Raw genomic sequence first — 21191 nt, 5'->3', positions numbered from 1 at the left:
CTGCACACAAGTCCTGATAGCAATCTCTGGCCCTACAGAGAGATGCTGGATCTGAGAGCATCACGTTACATGGCTCATTTAAGGATGCCCTCAATCTGTTCTGTCATTTTATCCATTTGCCTTAAAAGTCATTGTCTATGATGCTAAGAGATCTTGTCGCACCTTTGAGACCAACTGAAAGGAAGAAGTTGGCAGCATAGGCTTTCATGCCTTCATGCCTTCTAGGGCAAGTGCGATGCCTTTGCTTTGGGTTTCCCAGCCACATCCAGTTGGGGATGATGGGCTTGATTATCATTTGGGATGCTGGAACAAGCTCTTCTCAGCATCTTGCAGAGAGTCAGCCAGGGAGGTCATTCCAAAAACTATTGTGCAAGAGCATATCTCACCTGCAAACAGCTCCCCAAATCTATCTCCTTCAAGTTCAATGAGTAATTTGCCTGGAAGGGAAACTGATTTAAATGCAGCCATAAATCTATCAACTTACCTTTATTTGTCAGCTGAAAAATATGCATTAATGATTCTTTTTCTCTGTCTTGCTTCACTTGAGTCCCTTTTGTGAAACACATAAGAGAAACTGCCTGGAGCCTGGCGAAAGGGGAACACAGCCTTAAAGAGAGAGACCCAGAACTGAGAAGACAAACCGTTCAAAATTAGATAGACTCTCAAACTAATATGCTTTTCCGTTCTTGCAAAATGTGTCCAAAAGCTCCAGGGACAGCTTTTTTCTGCTGAAATCTTTTTAAAGCTTTCTCTCTGATATGAGTCTCAGTGTAGTAGCTTTAGAGGAGATGATAAGTCAAGGATTGTCTTTTTCCCTTGTTTCTGTTTCACCCCAACATCTGTTTCTGCACATTTTTAGCAAGCTGTTGGGGTGGGATGTCTCAGTTGTCTAATCCTGTTGCAATAAGCCTCTCAGATATGCACCCATCGCTAGTTATTTCTTTCTACAGCAAGAATGGGAATTGTGGAGTCTATGAAGCACATGCAACTCCCAACCACAGCCTTATTTGTGTGGAGACCAAGCTGCTCTAAACATGGTCCTTGGTGCACTAGAACATTTTTGCTGTGTGCGTTCAAGTAATTTCTGACTTATGGTGACTCTAAGGCAAATCTGCCCATGGCCTGAATACTCTATACCTTATATAGGTCCTGTCTGATCCTAGAAGGTAAGCAGAATGGTTAGTACTTGGGTGGAGGCCTACCAATGAATAACCAGGTCTATAGGCTATATTTTAAGGAATGGAACGGAGGGTTCCTTGCCCAAGAAAAGCCTATGAAATTCATGGGTTCACCAAAAATCTACAGACGACTTGAAGGTACATATAGACACACACAAGTTTTTCTTGGGAAGACTTTTTCAGAGGGAGTTTGGCACTGCCTTCCTCTAAGGATGAGAAAGGTTGACTTCCCAAAGGTTTCTCAGCAGGTTTCCATGATTTAATGGGAATTCAAACTCTGGTCTCCACCATGAAGTCGGGATAGCTCTGCTTGCATCATGACTTCAGGATAGCTCCACTGCAATTCCTCTCCAGCAGTCCTTTGGCTTTTGTTTGGCATAGATATAAATACATGGCTGGGTCAATCTATTTCTGGACGAAATAGCACCTTCCACACCTAAGTTCATTGCGTTCCGTTTTTGTGCAAGCCCACAAATTTGCATTTGGGTATATAAATTGATGCATTGGCAATGCAATGCACACGTCTTCAATCTTCCAGACAGAAACAAAATAACAACCAGCAAATGTGCACCAAAGGATTTTAATAGATAAGATAAAGGAGAGCCATATGTGAAATGTTTTGGTGCATATGCCAGCATCAGCCGCAAAGTGTGTGCTTCATTTCACACATCTGGCTGAAACTGGCCTATAAACCAAAATGTGGATCTGTTTTATCTTAGTTGATAAAATCTTTCACTGCCCATTTTGTTTTTTAATAGATATTTGGAAAGTACTTTATTCAAAATATACATTTCTATAGGCGTACTATCTCCAAAAATGCATTTTAAACGTATTTGATCAGCATTGAGAGCCAGCATGGTGGAGTGGTTTGAGCGCTGGACCATCCTTTTGGGGAGGCGAAGCAGGGTTCGAATTCCCCACTCTGAAAACCCATTCTCTCAACCTCCATGGAAGGCAAAGGCAAATCTCATCTAAACAATCTTGCCATGAAAACCCTGTTATAAGTTTGCCTTTTTGTTTGTTGTGTCCCTTAAGGCCATTTCTGATTTATGGCGACCAAACATTTATCATGGGTTTTCTTTGAAGATTGGATCAGAAGGATTTTGGCTTTGTTTTAGAGTCTCTTAAATTGGAAACAACTTGAAGGTACACAATAACGACAACAATCTGCAAAATTACCTTTTGGATTGCAACTCCCAGTTTCCATGATGACTCAGGTATTCTGGCATTTGCAGTCACAAAAATAAATGATGATGGCCCAAACTCTGATTCTGATACTCCCCCCCCCCCAATTATAGATGCATCAGAATGCATGTAAGATATGGCCAGATGTGTGGCCAGATGTTTGCATTAAGCATGTTTTTAAAGTGGGTATATGTACTGACAAATATCTTCCTGATGTTGTTATCTGTGGAGATCCCTCAGGGCTCGCTTTAGCATCTGCTATCCAGGACCTAGATTATTATGTTTTATAAGAAACTAGTTACATTGCTCATTACTACAATAATACAACAGATTATTAATTTATCATTCTTCCTGTAGTCTAGGAAGAAAACACTCAGAGATACCCATTACAAAGAAGTTAGCGTTGTTCCACTAAAAGGACAGGAAAATGCCCTCTGGTTCCCCCAAAAGGCCAGATCAGATATTGCACCTTGCAAATTTAGAGGGAGAAATAAAGATTTCATTGGCCAAATAGCTGCTTTAATATGTGTGTGTGTGTGTGTGTGTGTATCAGAACTATTTAAACAATTTGCAATGGGTCCTAGAGCAAATCAAGTCTGAACTCTTCCTAGAAGCCAAGACAACTGAACAGAGAAAGTTGTACTTTGAACTTATCATTAGAAGATAAGACTAGCTAGCAAAGAAGCTTGAGAAGTGAGTAGATAGTCAGAAAAGAGAAAGGAGTAAGTCTCATTTAAGTCACTGGGGCTTACATTTTTTTAATGTTATCTATAAAGTAAACGGAAATATATGGTTGTTGACTGGTATACAAATATTGCAAATATCTATTTTACGTTCAGGTGTATAGGATTGCTTTGTAAACCATGCAGGTTGGCTTCCACATTAGCTATGTTCATGAACACCCTGAAAGGTCCCAACTTCTTGCCTCAAGGTCTGAAAAAACCTATTTATCAGGCTGTCTAAAATATTGTCATTCACGGCACATCTGCTGGAAGGAGATTCAGAAAGTGAAATAAATGAATATATATATATATATATATATATATAGAGAGAGAGAGAGAGAGAGAGAGAGAGAGCGCACCTCCAGGCTTTGGCATTAAAGTGTATGAAACTAAATTAATTCCAACAGGACAAGGACTCAGTAAGAAATGGCGTCCTATAATACAGTGTTTGGAGATGAAAAAAGATGAAAGCCCTCTCCAGACCCAGTTAAAGAAAAGTTGGGAAGAACCTCAGGCTTTGCCTTTTTCTTCCTTCTCCTCTAAAAAATGTGCAACTTTCCTTGAGCATTGGGAGAGGTTTTTGGAGCTGCAGGTCCTTGATGTGGGTTAGAAACAAATTTCAACCTTAAATACTATTCTTAATCCTGGCTAGAGTACAGCCACTAAATCAATTGTTGTTGTTGTTATGTGTCTTCAAGTCATTTCCGACTACAAACATATATTTATATGTTCATAAAGATTTGGGCAAGATCCTAAAGTGTAAAGGTATACAACTGAGTACTGAAGTCAGAATCATCCAAGCCAAGGGAAGGCAATCTGCACAGATGTGAAAGCTGGACAGTGAAAAAGGACAAGAAGAAGATAGATTCATTTGAGACATGGTGCTGGAAAAGAGCTGAGGATAGCATGGATAAACAGATGGGTCCTGGAATAAATAAGTGCGAAATCTCCCTGGAAGCCAAGATGATCCAATTGAGGCTGTTGTACTTTGGCCACTTCATGAGATGGCACGACTCATTGGAAAAGACAATAATGGTAAGAAAGGTGGAAGGCAGTAGAAAGAGAGGAAGATCTCATGTCAGATGGTTAGACTCAACCAGGAAGATCATGAGTCTGAACCTGGAAGACCTAAGCAGAGCGGCAGAGAATAGGGCAGTGGTTCTCAACCATCCTAATGCCGTGACCCTTTAATATAGTTCCTCATGTTGTGGTGACCCCCAGCCATAAAATTATTTTCATTACTATATGCAAATATGTGTTTTCGGATGGTCTTAGGCGACCCCTGCGAAAGGGTCGTCCGACCCCCAAAGGGTCCCGACGCACAGGTTGGGAGCCACTGGAATAGGGGGCTTGGAGATGTGTTATCCATAGAGTCGCCATGAGTCGAGGTCAACTCCCAGGCAAACAACAAACCTCCGTTTTGGTGTTAAATGTGCCAGACATTGTCTGGACTGTTTGCACCAAAACTGGGGTTTGGGCCACGCATTGTCTGAACAGAAGGGGCAGAAGGGGCTTTTCGGCCCATGCGCTCTGTATTGTTCCCTAGGAAATGCCTTGAAAATTACACTCTTTTGAATCCTGGATGAAATCCTCCCTCCAAAGTATCTTTTAACGTAACTAATATTTATGCGCACGTTCCACTCTCTGAGCCTTTTTTGATACAGTAGATGTCTCAGTCTCGTTCATGAACATGGAGCCCAACCTTCTTGGGTCTTAACCAGAAATGTAAATTCATGGGGCGCATACATGTTTCTTTTTCTCAGATGGCGATTGCTAATGAAGCCTGGCTCAGTGAAAATTAATTGCTTTGTCTCCTTGTGAGCTGCAGCCAAAATGTGGTATCGTCTCACTACAGGCTTTTGAGGCACCAAGTCCCTCCTCTTCCTCCTCATTGCTCACAAAGCCTTCCTCCTTTTCTCCTGGCTCAATAAAACATGTTTTTTAAAAAATGTTTTACTACCCATTAAAGCGTTTAAAGGCCAAGGATGCCAAAAGGAAATTAGTGCACTCCTTTATATAGAGATGAATGCAATGGAGGAGAGACATGTGGTTCCAAGTATCATTTTACAAGACACAGGCCAAAGGCCAATTGCAAAGGATTAAAAATAAGGTTGCCAACTATCACATCTGCCGTTGCAAGCATTTTTGTTTATCTATCTGTGCGCCGTTCTGGTCCCAAGATTTAAAGACTGAGATGTCACATTGACAAGTCAGAGAGTAACTTTATGCTCACAGAGCTAGATAGAAGTTGAGCAAAATCATATCTGACAGAGAGTAACTTTATGCTCATAAGGTTAGACAGAGGTTGAGCAAAGTCACCTCATTGATGTTGGTGATGCTATACAACCAAAACCCCCACAATGTGCTTCCATGCAAATCCATGAAGAATGCGCATTGTATGCAATGGTTGATGGCACTGTATGTGGAGCTCCACTTCCTCAGCTTTGCGCTGAACATGGCTGTTGAACAAAAATGTCCACAAGTGTAAGACGCCAACAGGAAGCTGACCACGAAAAATATCACCCAGCTGGAAAGGTCCGAAAGAGGCAACCCAAATGTCCGTGGGGTTGGAGAAACTCCCCTTTGTAGAAAAGCTACTAACAATTGGAATTGTTCAGCTTAAAAAACAGGTGCATAAAGGTCTTGGCTCAAAGGATCTATTAAAGTGCACGAGAACATGCACAAGCATTTTAAACAGAAGCATAAGCCCTGCCCATGGAACATAACACACTTCTTTCTTTTGTATGGTTTTTGTGGATTTACTGGTTGAAATCCTAGACGTTTTCAGGTGTCTCTGGAGGGAGGGCCAGAAATCCATGCAGGTCGGTGGCAGGTGGAAAGCCAGTGCGGTATAGCGGTTTGAGGATTGCCATTTTAAATAAGGGACAACATTTTGCCATGCCATTGTATTTATTGGAACTTGAACATCCACAGATTTTGGTATCCATGAGAGGTCCTGGAACCAAACCCCAGCGGATACCAAGGCCCACTGTATTTCTATACTTTATTTTAGCAGCCAGGGCAGCATCCAATGGGATCTCCCCCTCATGCCTTGTGAGGATGATGGGAAAGCCAGGGGCCCTTTCTTTCCTCCTCCTCCTCCTCCTCCTCCGTCCAGCTGTAAGTCTTTCTAGCAGCATTGGCCTCAATGGAGGACGGAGGGACACCGGGAAAGAGCCTCCTTCTGCAAAGCCCACTGGCCACTGCTTCTTCTTCGTTCTCCTGGGAATCCAGAGGCAGAGGTCCACCAGTTTTGGGGAGCCTTGCTCTTGAATGTTTCCCAAATAATAACAATAATAATAACGATAAACCATTCACCTTTAAAATGCTTATACTTTTAGATTGTAAGCCTGAGGGCAGGGAACCATCTAATTAAACATAATAATTGTAAGCCACTCTAATAGCCTTTAGGGTTGTAGGGTGGGGGATCAATACCATTAATAATAATAATAATAATAATGAGGATGCTCCACGTGCAAAGAAGGAGGCCACGCCCCTCAGGAATAGGCAGCCAATGGGAGCGGAGGAAGGTCCAGGTCAAAGGATGGAGGCCACGCCCCTCAGGAATGGGGAGCCAATGAGGAAATCACAGGAGTCCCCATAGACTTTGGTTTTATTAAGATGTGGCTAATAAAGAACATTCCTGATACAATGGTGCCCTCTTGTGGCTACTGAGGGCACTGCAGCCTCTAGATGACTCCAGCAAGAAAAATTGGGAGATTGAGCCAGAGGGACAGATCCCTCTTCTCCTAGGACTCCCCTGAAAGGCCCACTCTGCAGCAAAACCCATATATATACACACACACACACACACACACACACACACACACACACACACATACACTGTATTTTCTGGTGTATAAGACTACTTTTTAACCCAGGAAAATTTTCTCAAAAGTCGGGGGTCGTCTTATACGCCGGGTGTTGTCTTATAGGGCTGAAACCTCCGAGCCAGAATGGAGAATCTGTGGTCTGTGGTCACCGCATATGGTGGGGAGAGCTCAAAAACGGCCGCGGCTGCATACTCTCCGTATGTAGTGACCATATGAAAGCAGGAAGGGAGGCACTGTACAAGTATGGTAGAAAAAAATCTTGGAGACAGAGAGGGATGGGCAGGCAGGGAGAGCTGACCAATCCAAGCAGGCTTTGTATACAACAAGTTTTCTTGCTAAGTACCTGCATGTCATAAGCATTTGAATTAAAATTACCATATTGAAATCAAATCTGATGTTTTTTAAATTTTTATTTGGTGTGTGTTGGAAGAGGGGTAGTCTTATACAGCGAGTATATCCCAAACTCTATATTTTAAATGGAAAAGTTGGGGGTCGTCTTATACGCCCAGTCGTCTTATACGCCGGAAAATACGGTATATATATATATATATATGTATACACACACACAAACACACACACATACATACACAATGTATATATCTATATCTCTATATATCTAATTTATATGTGTGTGTGTATATATATATATATATAAAACTATATTATATATGTGTGTGTATGTATGTGTGTGTGTGTGTATATATATATATATATAAAATCGTATGTGAAATATTATTATGTATGTGTGTGTATGTGTGTGTGTGTGTGTATGTGTATACACACACACACATAAAATTGTAACTTTGTATATGTAATTATATATATGGGAACTGTCCTCCAAGACCCCTCACATGCTGTGCCTTGTGAGGATGATGGGAAGTGTCCTCCAAGACCTCAAGCAATTTTCTCCAGCGTAATACATTTGTGTCCAATGTACTCACTAATATATTCAGTTTTGCCCTCCCTCCCAACTTTTTGGTCTCTTTCTTTTTGGAGCCAATGTGAAGTGCCTTTATTTGCCTTAATTTTGGAGATGGATTGTGCCATCTAGTGGCAATCAAAGGCAAATGCAGTACTTCTGGGCCGCTGGTATATTTTGGGCAGAAGCCTTGCCAAGGACAAGGCATCCTTCTCCTAGCGTTGAAGGATTTATTAATGTCTCCTCCTTGATTTCTCCTGGGTACAATAATCTCTGAATAACCAAAAGATAAGATGGAAGGCGACCATGCCTGTCACCCAACCTTGTTCTTAGAAAACACTTAGTGACCGACTCAAGGACTTTCTAACTGAATGGCACTTGTTTGTATTGAATCCGAACACATGAGGACCAGCAAGGTGCCAGTATGTTAGGAGTATGAAGCTTGCCCTATTCTATTTGAATGGTTGGAGTTGCTGCATTAAGCAAGAGCATTGTGCCTCCCAGGGTCTTGATAGATGAGGTGGCTCTCTGCCATTAATACTAAGTGGTGCTATTTTAATGGGAGAAGCATCAAGGGAAGCCAGGAGGATGTGCAGCTATGAATAGCAATTGCAGATGGAAAGCGATGGGTGGGGAGATTTAAAGGCCTTTGCAGAGCAAGGCCTTAAGAGGAGAACTGAGAAAAGAAAACGCAATGCCTCTTTAAATGGGGTAGAACTGGGGGTCTCTTGTTATGCCCTCCTGCAACTTGTCTGAGCCTCAATAGGTTTGGATTTTGCGACATTTCAGCTGCAGTTAAAGATCCAGGTCCCTAAAATCCCAATTGAACCCAATGCCACTTACATCTGAAATTGGCATAGGAGTTTATTATGGGAGGCATCCTGTGCAGAAATGAGATTTAAAACAGGATTTTAAAAAACCCCAAAACCTAAGAAGACATGCAAAAGTGTGATTTATTTGCAGACACATCGGAGTTAATGCAACATTAAACCGGCTAGAAAGTTGACAAAACTGTCAGGAGAAAGAGCCCAGATTATCTAATGCAGCTCTTGGGTTTCCAAATGTGGAAAGGTACATCAGGAAGGATGGTTCAGGAACATCTACAGCCCTGGAGGCCCCTAGGAGCTCCTGCATGAGAAAGGCATTCCTGCAAAGCAAACACTTCTCCCAGTTGCGCATAGAAGAGGTCACTAAATATTAGCTTTCCGGGACCGTTACTTTGCTGGCTGTTTACTTTCAGCTGCCTCTCCTTGAAGTCCATAGAAATGATCCTGTTTGCTTGGGCTTGCTCTTAAAAGACCGTCGCATCAGGCAGGAAGGATGCTCTGCCATTTCTGGCTCCCCCACAATGGAGGCCTTCCAACTTTCTTCCTAAAGCAGACATTAATATGGAAGAGGGTTAGGACAGCCTTGTGAAATGGGTGGAATTTACACCTTGCATCTATTTGGTGGTGGTGGTGGGGGGAGATGGATCGATTTGACAGCGGAGTGTGGTTTCCACTACATTTGCCCCGATCACATTTTCTTCCATTACATTTGCCCGAATCTCATTTTTTCCCTCTGCTCTGGGCCCCACAACAAACTCCAGCTCCCAGAATTCCATAGCCTTGAGCCAGGGCAGTTAAAGCGGTGCCAAACCGGGTTATTTCTCCAGTGTGGACATAGTCTACATTTCCCAGGAAGCCTCCATGCATTTGCACCAAGAAAACCTTTAGTTGCTGTGAAGGTAAAGCATGCCAAGGTTGGCTGCTTTGTTACCTGGAGTGACACTGCCATCTCCTGGACAAACTATAGATGACTGCCACTGATGGAAGAAAGGCACATCACACACATTTTGAGCAGAGCAATCCTGTCCTTGCTGCCAGACTGCTTGCCATAGGCCCCATACAGACAGGCCAAAATAAAGCTGCTTCGGGTCACTTTGGAGGTATGCTGTTTAAATGATGCATGCATGCGTCCTAAGAGTCTGGAAGCCGCACCAAAGCCCTGATCCAGCCCTAAGGACTAGAGCATGGCTTTGGCGCAGGTTCTGGCCTCTTAGGATGCATGCACCATTTAAACAGCATACCTCCAAAGTGACCTGAAGCAGCTTTATTTTGGCCTGTCTGTATGGGGCCTTACACAATTTCCAAAGCTCTGATAGTCCATTCGTGGCACAGCAAAAGGAAGACAAGGGTAGTATCTGGTGCCTTTGTTTCTTGGATGCATTTTAAGGCATCATGGGATTTGCAGTCCGCTGAGGCACTGGAGCACTCTTGCTGAGATTTATATATATATATATATATATCCCATCCCTGGCCTTCAAATCTCAGGATTTCCTAAGATCGAAGCATCTATTATTATTATTATTATTATTATTATTATTAACATTTATTTATACAGTGCTGTAAATTTTGCACAGCGCTTTGCACAGCAAGGATCAAATAAAATTAAGGGTTAAAAAGAATAAAATCCCACCAAGCAGATTACACGATTAAAAGATCTCTAAAATAATACTTAATTAATTAATTAATTTGTTTTATTTATATACCGCTATTCCAAAGATCATAGCGGTGAACAGCAAGTAAGCTAATTAGCAAGTTATAAATATAACTAATGTATAATACTAATAAAAAATAGCTAGTATACAAATAAAAACAAAGTAAGCAGCAGATTCACAGCCAGTAATTCAGAATGCCTCTCTAAATAAGAGTGTCTTATCAGTTAAATTGGAATCACTGTGCTATAAATGAAAGGGAACCTCACTTCTGTAACCCATGTGAGATAAACTTGTGAGATAAAATCTTTCTGTGGAAAAAGATTTAGAGGTTGCGTCCCATCCGTCAGCATAGTAAAATGTACGTAGTAAGTGCATTTTCTCTTGTATGATTTCTGACACCTTTGCCTGATGAAGAAGCCAGTGGAGCTCCACAAGTTTGCATCACGTATTTTGCACACTTTGGTTGGTCCCATCAAGGTATCACTGTTTTGTGGATATTGGGATGTTATTGCACTTTTCTCTATGGCCCACACGGATTTGTTTCCTAATGTCTGCAGCTGCAAGTAAAATGGAATAAATGAATTAAAAAGCTGTAGTAACAGCTAGAAAGTTACAAATCTGTCTTGGGAAAACTTCTACAGAGGAACATATATTTTCTTTGGAGAGATGGACGTTTTGGAGAGATGGGCTCTTCTTATCTTTGGAACGATGGACTCTTATCAGACACATTTCTGACAAAACTCTATTTTTCGGGGACAGTAAGTCGGAGTAAATCAAGGGCTCTCAGATGACAGAATAAAAAGGCATCAAATGGGTCAGACAGAAGTTCAAGGGACTCATTCTTCAATTATGGAGCCTTCCTTCTCCGATGGGGAGGGCAAAATCCTAGATGATAAATGCTCTGCGTAACCTCAAACACCAAGACGAAATTCATCAAGCAAAGCCTCTGCATTCTCTTGCGAAGCCAAACCTAGGTTTATATAAGCAAAAGTTTATATAAATTGATATAAACCTAAGTTTATCCAAGACTCAACTGACACAAAAAACATACGAATCTCCAAGTCTAGAAGCTTATAAGGTCTTGTTTCGTATCCAGACCTTTTCTTAATGGAGCGGAATCCATTTTCCTCCGAGAAGAAAATCATTGTATGCTTTTCTGACAAGGGACCAAAAAAGAGAGAGACTTTTCTGGAAGGGGAGTCGGAGGAGATGGAAAAGACGGAGGGTGCAAAAGGTCATTTCATTAAACTTTGCCATGTGTTGCCACATGGAGGTGAACTATGCGCAACGTCTTTCCTCCCTTCATTTCTCTGTACTTCATAAATCACCGAGGAGCGATGAGCTCAGGAGCCAGAACAGAGCGGTGCTAAGAAGGATCCAAGGAGCCATCCATCTTTGTCAAAACAAGATCTTCCCTCTGTGTGTGTGTATATATGTGTGTATGTGTGTATCAAAAGAACACCTTGATCCCTGTGGAGTTATTTCCTTTCCTCCTATAATTTACTCCTTGATGTTTCTCAAGATTTCCTGCTCATGTAAGAAATGAACACTTCAAGATGTCCAGCGTGTTGTTCTTATTAGTTTATTTTAACCATTGAATTATGCCCAAATTGTCCCTACTTGGCACACGTTGCTCATGGGCATGATGTACCACAGCTGCATTGGAGAGATACCCCCTCTGAGCAAAAGACCACCTTGTTGCACACTGAAGTACAAGGGTAGTTTAGCTTTCTTTGCAAATCGTTGGCCATTGTGCAATTGTGCGGCTGGGGAAAGATGGGACAAATAAAGCCCGGTCTTCTGTTGTGTAGTAGAGCTGGGGTGTGTAGGGTTTAAGAACTGGGGCTTTTGAATTAGTAGGGATAATGATGTTATTGGACACACAACACACACACAAGCTCCACAATATTAGAGAATGGCTAGGTTTCCCCTGTAGCAGTGTATCAGGACATGGGGTGTGCATATTTTATACTTCCAGGTACCTTTTGTAGCTTTGTTAACTTGTATTGTTTAATATGTTGTTAGCCTCCTTTAGTTCCATTATTGAGAGAAAAGCAGAATCTAAATGATCAACAATGATAACAACAAGACATACATGCAAGCCAGTGGGCTATAATGGTTTGAGCATCAGATTACGACTCTGGAGACCAGGGTTCGAGTTCCCGCTTGTCCATGGAAACCCACTGTGTGATCTTGGGTGGGTCACACACTCTCATCTTATGATAGCATTACCTTAAGGTCACCATTAGTCAGACACAACTTGAAGGCACATGAGAACAACATTTACACACAGAGATGCACGATGCATATAAAAAGATGCTAGATATATAAGTAGGTAGGTAGGTAGGCGGATGGATACATATAATGCATGTATGCAGATACTAGGTACATAGATGGTAGGTAGGTAGGTATGAGAAAGATAGATAGATAGATAGATAGATAGATAGATAGATAGATAGATGATAGACAGACAGACAGACAGACAGACAGACGGAGAGATAGATAGATAGATGATAGATATAGAGATGATAGAGGCACACACACAAACAGAGAGCATTGCTCTCTCATATGAATCCTGCTCCTTCCAAATGAATTTTCCCTTCATTTCCTAAACTTCTAGCATTGCAGTAACTTAATACTTCATTTCAATATTTAGAAACAAGAGTTCAGGCATGCAGAGAAAAGGGGCAGGCAAAGCGACCAAGAGAATGCAAACCCAGTAAGAACCAGTGTGTATGCTTTCTCAAGAATAACTTTGGCCACGTGTGTCATGGTTTTCATCTGTGGACATGTCAGAGGGTATGAAATCTATGCCATCATAGCTAAGCCTCATAACATAACAAATAGCTAAACCTCATAACAAGAAAATGATAGCAATACTAGACCTCAACCCCACACCACTGTGGTCTACCCATGAACTCTCCTGTTGCGCACAAATCTAAACCAGCCAACATCATTTTGTTCTCAGCTACGTGTTCGAAAAGAAGACAAGCATCACTTGGTGGTTTTCCTATAAATAAACACATGTCATGTATGTCTAAGAGATTATCAAAGTGTTCCTTACTGTTCCCTATAGTGTCTTTTTCAGTCATATCACAAACCCGTCTGTCATCCGGAGGAGAAAAGAAAAGAAAAACAGTGACAAGGGGAAAAATATATATCTGAACAGTGTAGGAAATTTTGAGTGGACAAGGAAACCATAAAGTAACCAGTTATTTTTATGGCTGGGATTTTCTAGGCCGGATCTGATCACTGAGCTCCGCTGTCCTCCCTGCAAAGACCTTGCAACAAGATGCTCAATTTGGTTGCATAACAAGACATTTTATGGGAAGCCGTTTGCTTTGTGCTACTTACAGGAAATTAATGTGAGCTTTCCAGCTCAGGAGAAGCCAAGCAGCCCTATCTCCTGCAGGTTTCCTCAGAAGTGACTCATGGATTTGTTTCCATGTTAGTGTGTGTGTGTGTGTGTGTGTGTGTGTATACAATTGCAGACCAAAACACCCCAATGCTTCCTTGACTTTCCCGGCAACCAAGCCAAAAGGAAACCAAAACACAAGATTCTGTTTTTGCCCCCCAGAATGAGCATGAAAAAATCCAGACGGGAATCTGTGGTGGCTTTCAATGGATGTAAATGCTGTTATTCTGGTGGTTGCACTTTTTCAAGTGGTGCAAGCCTTATGGCAACTGTGTCCATTGTGATCCAAGCCTTAGAACTGCTACCTAGGCGTTTCAATAAATGCGTTCCTTAATGGTGGACGGACAGTTGGCTAAACATGTGTGCAATATGAGAGTTCATGGGTAGACCACAGTAGTGTGGTGTTGAGATCTCGTATTACTATCATTTTGTTGTTATGAGGTTTAGCTATTTGTTATGTGATGTTAACCTGGATTATTTCTGCAGTGTGGACACAGCCCTAGAGGGGCAAACTGCCTCTGAAGCTGGAAATGGTATCTTGATTCATAGCCCTGGATGGCCCCATCCTCTGGGTTTATGTGCTGGCTCTCCCCCTGCAACGAGTTCTATACTTTAAGTAGATGTTGTTTGGAGGATGCTCACAAGTCCATTGCGATATGTATTTTCTTATGTCTTTTACTTGTTCTTTAAAAAGAAAGAAAGAAGAAATAGAGATGGCAAATCTTGGCCCCGTGGGCAGGAAAAAGAGACATTGGTCCACATCTGCCATGTTACATTTCTTCCAAGGTTCTGAATTTCCATCATATAGTAAAGAGAAATAAATATACGTTTAAATAAAGTCTCTTTTCCTCTCCCAATGGGCATTGTCATAATTGTTCCTTTTATGTTTGTGATAAATATAAATGAAACGGACATATAACAGCTAGACATCCACTCACATGGAAAGTGCCATGAATAGGGCCAGCGTTGGGTTTCTTTTAAGCCGGCCACGTCTGACGCAAAATACCTCCATTCTCCCATTTTTAAAAACTGGTTGGCCTGAAGGTGACAGACATTGGCTTCCTTCCTCAATATGTCTTCTTCTGGGTGACAAAAGGCCAGGGCAGAAGTGCATCCCCATTTGCGTATGAAGCAGGCTGGGGTCTGGTTTTTACAGCCAAAGGGTCATGGAGAGGAAAGATGAAAATATTTGTATGCAAGAATGAAGAATGTAAAAATGTTCTTCCTGCTGGGTGAAATGGCAAGAGGACACTTTTGATGCACCGTATTTTAGTCATTAATATATGTGTTTAGGTTTGGACTAAACCATGTCCCTAGCATTGCCAGGACAGAACTACTCCAGACCCTGAAATTTAGGAGCCAAAATCTCCTCTTGTAATGTCTGAAGAACAAGACCACATTGATACCACTAAGCATAACACCTTAAGCATCAACCATACTTGCACAGAATATTGCCTAGCAGCCCAAAGAAGTAAGGTCGGACTCTGCGGTGCTGGGCCAGGCTTGAAGATTTCAAAAGTTGTCATTGAGCATGCTGGTAGCAAAAACAATACTCTCCCTACATTCTGTGCTTTCCTTGTACAGAAGGTGATAAGGGTGTCTTCCTAGGAATTCTGTTTGCTAGGCATGCCATTCGTCTTTGCTGATAATTCATGAGGTCAAAGCTGACACCAGTGCCTTCATGCTACCATAAGTCTTGATCAAGTTATTATTATTATTATTATTATTATTATTATTATTATTATTAACCTTTATTTATAAAGCGCTGTAAATTTACACAGTGTCCTACAAAGAAATGTAAAGCGGACACGTATAGTACTTAATCTCACAGTAGTAACTGCCTTTGGCAAACATGAGAACAAACAGTTTACCGAGGGAAGAAAAATCAATAAAAGCAAGGCTTTTTGGTTCCACCTTCCTTTTCGCCAGGTGCGGAGTTGTCCTGTGTTTGTCTAGTGCCCTGCTTTCTGATCATATTTCAAGCCAGGCATAAAGTGCGCCTGTTCCTGTTTGCATTGCCCCAGCAGCACTCTCGGGCACATTGTCAGGACTTATGGTGCAACACAAAGCAGTGATCTGGGCAGAGGGTATCACTCCGGGAGATAATGGTGTGTAAGTTAATTCGGCTGGCATCAGCATGACAACAACAGAATGGGTCTGGACAGTGCAAAGACAGATGAGGCTGGCCACTGGCCAGGTTGCCCTGAATATGGATAATGCATGCTGCTACTCCGTACATGTTCAGGAAACAAACCAACAACCTGTTTGGTATTGAGTGAAGAACCTAGCTTCCTCTAAACCTGCTTTCTCTGTTTGTTTCAGTTTTTTAAAAGGTTTCTAGTCCTTAGTGTGCCTTGAAGTGTGTGGGCTTTTGAGATCTCAGACCTTTTGCCACTATGGTGGTGATGCGCCTCCAGGTTGATTCGGATTTAGAGCAAACCTATCCTCTTTTTTTTAACCCAACAAAATTTGTTCAGAAGGGTTCTGCCGCTGCCGTCTTTTGAGGCTGAGAGAGCATGACTTGCTGAAGTCTCTGTGTCATTTTGCATTGTCAGTGCTTGAAGGATTATGGGAGTCTTAGTGCAAAAAGAAGAACCTTGATTCAATTCTAGGTACACCAAGAGGCCGTGTGTTGGTTTTGGGGCAAAAGTGGGAATCCTATGTTGTTGAACTGCAAATCCCATCCTTCTTCACCAAGGTTAGGATTGTGACAAACTGCCATCTGGATGGTTTCAGGTTACCCATCCTGACCTAAACCTGCATGGGCTTTGAAACCTGGTCTCCAAAGGTTCGCACTACACCACACTGGCTCTTTTAGGGAAACTACTAAGAGCATCATAAGCCACTGTTCCTTATTTATTTCATCAGCATAATTCACTTCTCCCAAATGAACCTTTTTCTTTACAGTGGGTCACTTTTTTTGTTCCTGTTCCCCTTCAGGGAGGAAAACGCAAGACCTATTTTGGCCAAAGAAAGTTATTCTTGGGCGTCTGAAAGGATGGAGGGCCATGAAACAGGCTTGTGGGCCACCACCCATCTCAGCATTGCTATTACTGTTATGTGCCTTCAAGTCATCTTTGACTGATGACATTATGAGTTTTTCTTGGCACGTTTCTGAGATCATCTGAGGCTGAGAGAGTGTGCTTTGCTCCACACTCACCCAGTGGGTTTCCATGGCCAAGTGGGATTCGAACCCTGGTCTCCTAGTCCAACACTCAAACCACTACGCCTCATTGGCTGCTATCCTTTCTTTAGGGTCATCTTTTGGATGGGGGCACATGTTCAATTTGCTTTTTTGGGATAATATTCATTTCCCCCTAAATTTTGGATGCTTCGCTTTCTAAGCCACATGACGTGAAATCAAGATCTGTTCCCTGCCACAATAAAAGGTGCCCAGTGTCCTGAGACTGAGTTTTACAAGTGAAGTGATATTTGTATTAGCTGGGAGGTTTGTTTGGCGACCACATGACAAGGATACATTTACGAGGATGTATAAGACAAAAGCAAGCAGAGGCCGAAGGATTTTCTGGCAGCAAAAGTGGGGAGGGAGAGGAAGCCAGTGCAAAAAAGGAAACGTTTGTTTATTGGGCAAGGAAGCGTTATAAAACCTGGCCTTCTGCGCTGGGGAAACATGGAACTGGAACCACGTTTTACTCTTGCATCCTTTAAAGCAGTGCCTTGCAAACTTTGAGCCCTCCAAGGCAGCATGCCCAGATATCATCACAGCAAAGGAGGACAAGGCACCGTAAAATGTAGGGCATCACCATCCAAAGGCTCAAGATGCTCCTGCAAATGTAAATGCGTGCTTCTCAGTCCTGCTGAAAAGGGAGGACATTTTCAAGGTCCTCCTGGACAGTAGGTTGAAATGTAGGCCATAGTCCCAGAAAAGGAGGACATGTAGTCACCTTGCTTCCAAGGTTTTTGGTCATCAGCTTCCAGAATCCCTAGACAGCGGTCAGGGATTCTGGATCCTGAACTCCAAAACTCCAAGTGGACCAAATTTTGAGAATCATTGCATTTGGAGAGGGATGGGAGTTGCAGTCCAATAACCGGAGGGGCGAGGGATTCCAATCCCTGTTTTAGAAGCAAGGAAGTCCAAAGAAAGATGTCAGTGGTGAAATATTTGGAGAGGTCGGGGGGGGGGGGGCTTTCATCCTTTCCCCTCCTTTGGTGCCTGTCTCCCTTGCTTTTACGCTTGAGTCAAGGTGGGAAACCAAAACCTTCCAGGTAGCCATGGTCTTCACTTTGTAGCAATCCAAGCCTGTTTCCACATTGCCAAAGAATGATGGGATTTGTAGTACAACAACGCAGGAGTCTCATTTTTGCCCTACATCCAAGACACATAACCTCTGGGTGTACCTAGAATGGAATCGTGATTCTTCTTTTTGCACAAAGGCTCCCAAAATCCTTCAGGCATCGGCCATGTGAGTGGACACAGAGTTCTGGGAGTTGCAGTCCAAAAAAGAAACTTTCCAAGATTAAATAAGAGAGATTCTTTGCCTGTTGTGTGACAGCACCTGCCTCTAAGTTCCTTGAAAGGAAGCTGTTTTCTTCTTGTTTCTCTACTTACCAGGCCTCCAGAAAAGCTAGGCACTCTGCACATGTCTGGAAGAAGTCTTGACCCACTCTCCTTGGTCCAGCTGTCAAGAAAGGGTGTGGCCTAAGAAAAAGGGGCGTGCTTAAAGGCAGAGGCGGGGCTCCAGGATTTAAAAGTACAGCTGCCAAGTGAATTCAATCATTGCTTAAGAGCAGAGGAGTAACCCACATTGGAGAGCCAGAGCTGTGTTGGGCTATGACTCTGCAGACCAAGGTTCAAGTCCCTACTCCGCCATGAAAACTCACTGGGTGATCTTGGGTGAGTCACATATTCTCAGCCCCCCAAAAACCCTGCAATGAGTTTGCCTTAGGATTACCAGGCTTCTCTGATTTCAGTTCCTCCCTTTCTCAGGAATTTTCTTGCAGCTTGTAACATTTTTTTCTCTCGCCTGGGAAAGGAAGGAAAAGAGCGTACTGCTAGGCATTGCTTCCAACCACCCTGCAGAGTAGCCCACCTGATTCTCAGTCCGATGGGTTGCTGGGCATGCCTTCCAGCAACCTTGCAGAGTAGTCGACCTGATTCCTTACAACAACCCTGTAGAGTAGCCATCTGATTCCTCACAACAACCCTGCAGAGAAATCCACCTGATTCCTTACAACAACCTTGCAAAGTAGCCCATCTGATTCCTTACAACAATCCTGAAGAGTAGCCCATCTGATTCCTTGCACCAGCCCTGCAGAGAACGTCTGCTTTTCAGTTCAGATATTGTCAGGCTGGGCATGCCTTGCACTAACCCTGCAGAGTGGTGCATCTGCTTCTCAGTCAGCGCAGCTGGATCTGTGGGAGTGAAGGGCTGGATGGAGAGCCACCAGGGAAGCCCAACTCTGGGCTCCCCTCCCTGGGTCTGGTACATGTGGAGGGGGAGCTAAGGCTGAGATCCAGCTTGCTCTAAGGAGGGCTGGGTGGCTCTCTCTCCGGGGGAGGAAAGCCCTTCCACCGCCTCCTTCTCCTCCTCCGACTCCTCCTCCCTTCCTTCCCTCCTTCTCTCTCTTCCTGGAGGAGAGCAGAGAGAGGGCTGGAAGAAGCAGGTAAGATGTGCACCTGAGAAGTTCTTCAGGAGAGGGGATGCTGGTGGTGCCACTCCTTTGGGGACCCCCTTGTTCTGGGGCAGAGGAACTGGCTGGGATGGTGGGGGAGGTTATGGGGCACTGGAGGGGATGATGGTTTGGGCAGTTTGGGAACATAGCTTGTCAGACTTTCCCGGAATAGTTGCTGGACTGCAACCCCTAGCATCCCCCCTTGTTGGGAGTTGCCATTCCAAGGAGTAAACTTCTGGTTAGGGGAATAGGCTTGGGTTCTCAAGGCCCCTGGGCAGGACTTGGGGGCTGGGAGGGGATTGCTATTCCTTTGGAGAACCCATCTGCTTTGGAGAGGGAAGGGGATGGACATTTATAGATCTGTATACAGTTCAGTTTTCTATTTTTAAAAACGTATCTACAAGTCTATGTCTGTATAGATGCAGTACGTAGAGAGATCTTGTCTCAGCATTTGGAAAAGCACCTGAGGAAGTAGACAGATGTCTATGAAAGCTCATGTTCCCAACTTCTTTTTTCCATCAGTTTCAAAGGGGCTACAAGATCTCTCTACATACTGATTGTAGGGACTAATATGGCTAGATCTTTGAATTCTACCTATATAGATGTAGATACATTAGCAGGATTTGTACTTTGGGTCTCCCTTTTGTCCCAGAAAGAGGCCCTATGGCAACTCAAAATACCAATTGTTAATAGTAATGAATATTGACACAAGGTAACAGAGGACAATCCGAGTTTACAAATTATCACACAAGAGCAAACATGTAATGGGTTAGGAATCCACTGAAGAGCTACAAAGGTTCAGTGAGCCACCTTGGAGAGGGACTTCCACAACTTGAATGCCATGACCCAAAAGGCCCTGGTCTGTCTCTTAGATAGCCATAAAGGAGGGATGGGGATGCTACCACTTTCTAGACAATGTTGGGTTGCAACTCCTAACAGCTCTAGTAAAGATACCCAATGGTGATGGCAATTGCAGCCTAACAACATAAGAACTGTTGGATTCAAACGCCTTTTGCACTTTGAACTCAGTTTGCAGCAACTGAAGTAAACTGGAGGACCAAGGGGAAATGTGAGGAAAAAAGAGAGAAACTGGGACATTTTAAAAGCAGCTGGGAAAGTGGGACAGCAGAGGATTATTTCCAACTGTCCCATCGAAATAGGTACTTGTTTTACGACACTTGGATTTGCATAGAGGAATGCATCCATCTGAAGAAGTAGACCCTGGTCCAAAACACACTGCAGAAATAATCCAGTTTGACACTACCTTAACTGCCAGGTTGTTTTGTGAGACATGGAGCCCTCTCTGTCAGAGAGCTCTGGAGCCACAGCAAACTACAAATCCCAGCATTTGATACCATTGAGCCCCAGCATTAAAAGTGGTGTCAAATTGGATTATTTCTGCAGAGCGGATGCAGCGTCTGTCTCCAGGCTGAGAAAAGTGTGATCTTCTAAGTGTTTGCTCATTAAAGCTAGTTGTTTAAAAGGCAGAAGAACAGAGAGAGTGTGTAGCTACTTTGCCTTGGATCCTGTGTTGGGCTGACAACAGTTAACCAGAAGTCAGAACCTCCTTACTTCTCTTTTGCCTCTTTTTTATGAGGAAGTGATCTGCCGTCATGATAAGATGAAGCAACCAAAAGGTGTGGAGATAAACTCTATCTCCCAATGGTTGCTTCAGACTGAGTTGCTTTTAAAGATACTGGTGAACCTGACATTTGGCAACCCTGGTGCGAAGGAGATGTTGTTTGGGATTTTCCGCAGGAGGTAGCACAATGTCTTACATTTTGAGAGCTTGAGAGTCAACCATAAAGACCTGAATTTCCTTTAGA

General features: G+C 43.0%; 1 protein-coding gene across 1 annotated transcript in view; it reads left to right on the top strand.

The window, feature by feature from the left end:
- Positions 1-19338: 19338 nt before the first annotated feature.
- MCTP2 (multiple C2 and transmembrane domain containing 2) overlaps positions 19339-21191 on the top strand; it is a 75793-nt gene continuing 73940 nt past the window's right edge. Inside the window, exon 1 of the mRNA XM_089539190.1 lies at positions 19339-19356. The gene's annotated coding sequence lies outside the window, so the exon portion shown is untranslated. The remainder of the gene's footprint in view (positions 19357-21191) is intronic.

The sequence above is a fragment of the Sceloporus occidentalis genome, unplaced genomic scaffold (genome assembly GCF_023333645.1).
Source record: "Sceloporus occidentalis isolate IW3139 unplaced genomic scaffold, rSceOcc1.0.p SCAF_9, whole genome shotgun sequence".
NCBI lineage: Eukaryota > Metazoa > Chordata > Lepidosauria > Squamata > Phrynosomatidae > Sceloporus > Sceloporus occidentalis.
This window is presented reverse-complemented; position numbering and strand designations above follow the sequence as displayed.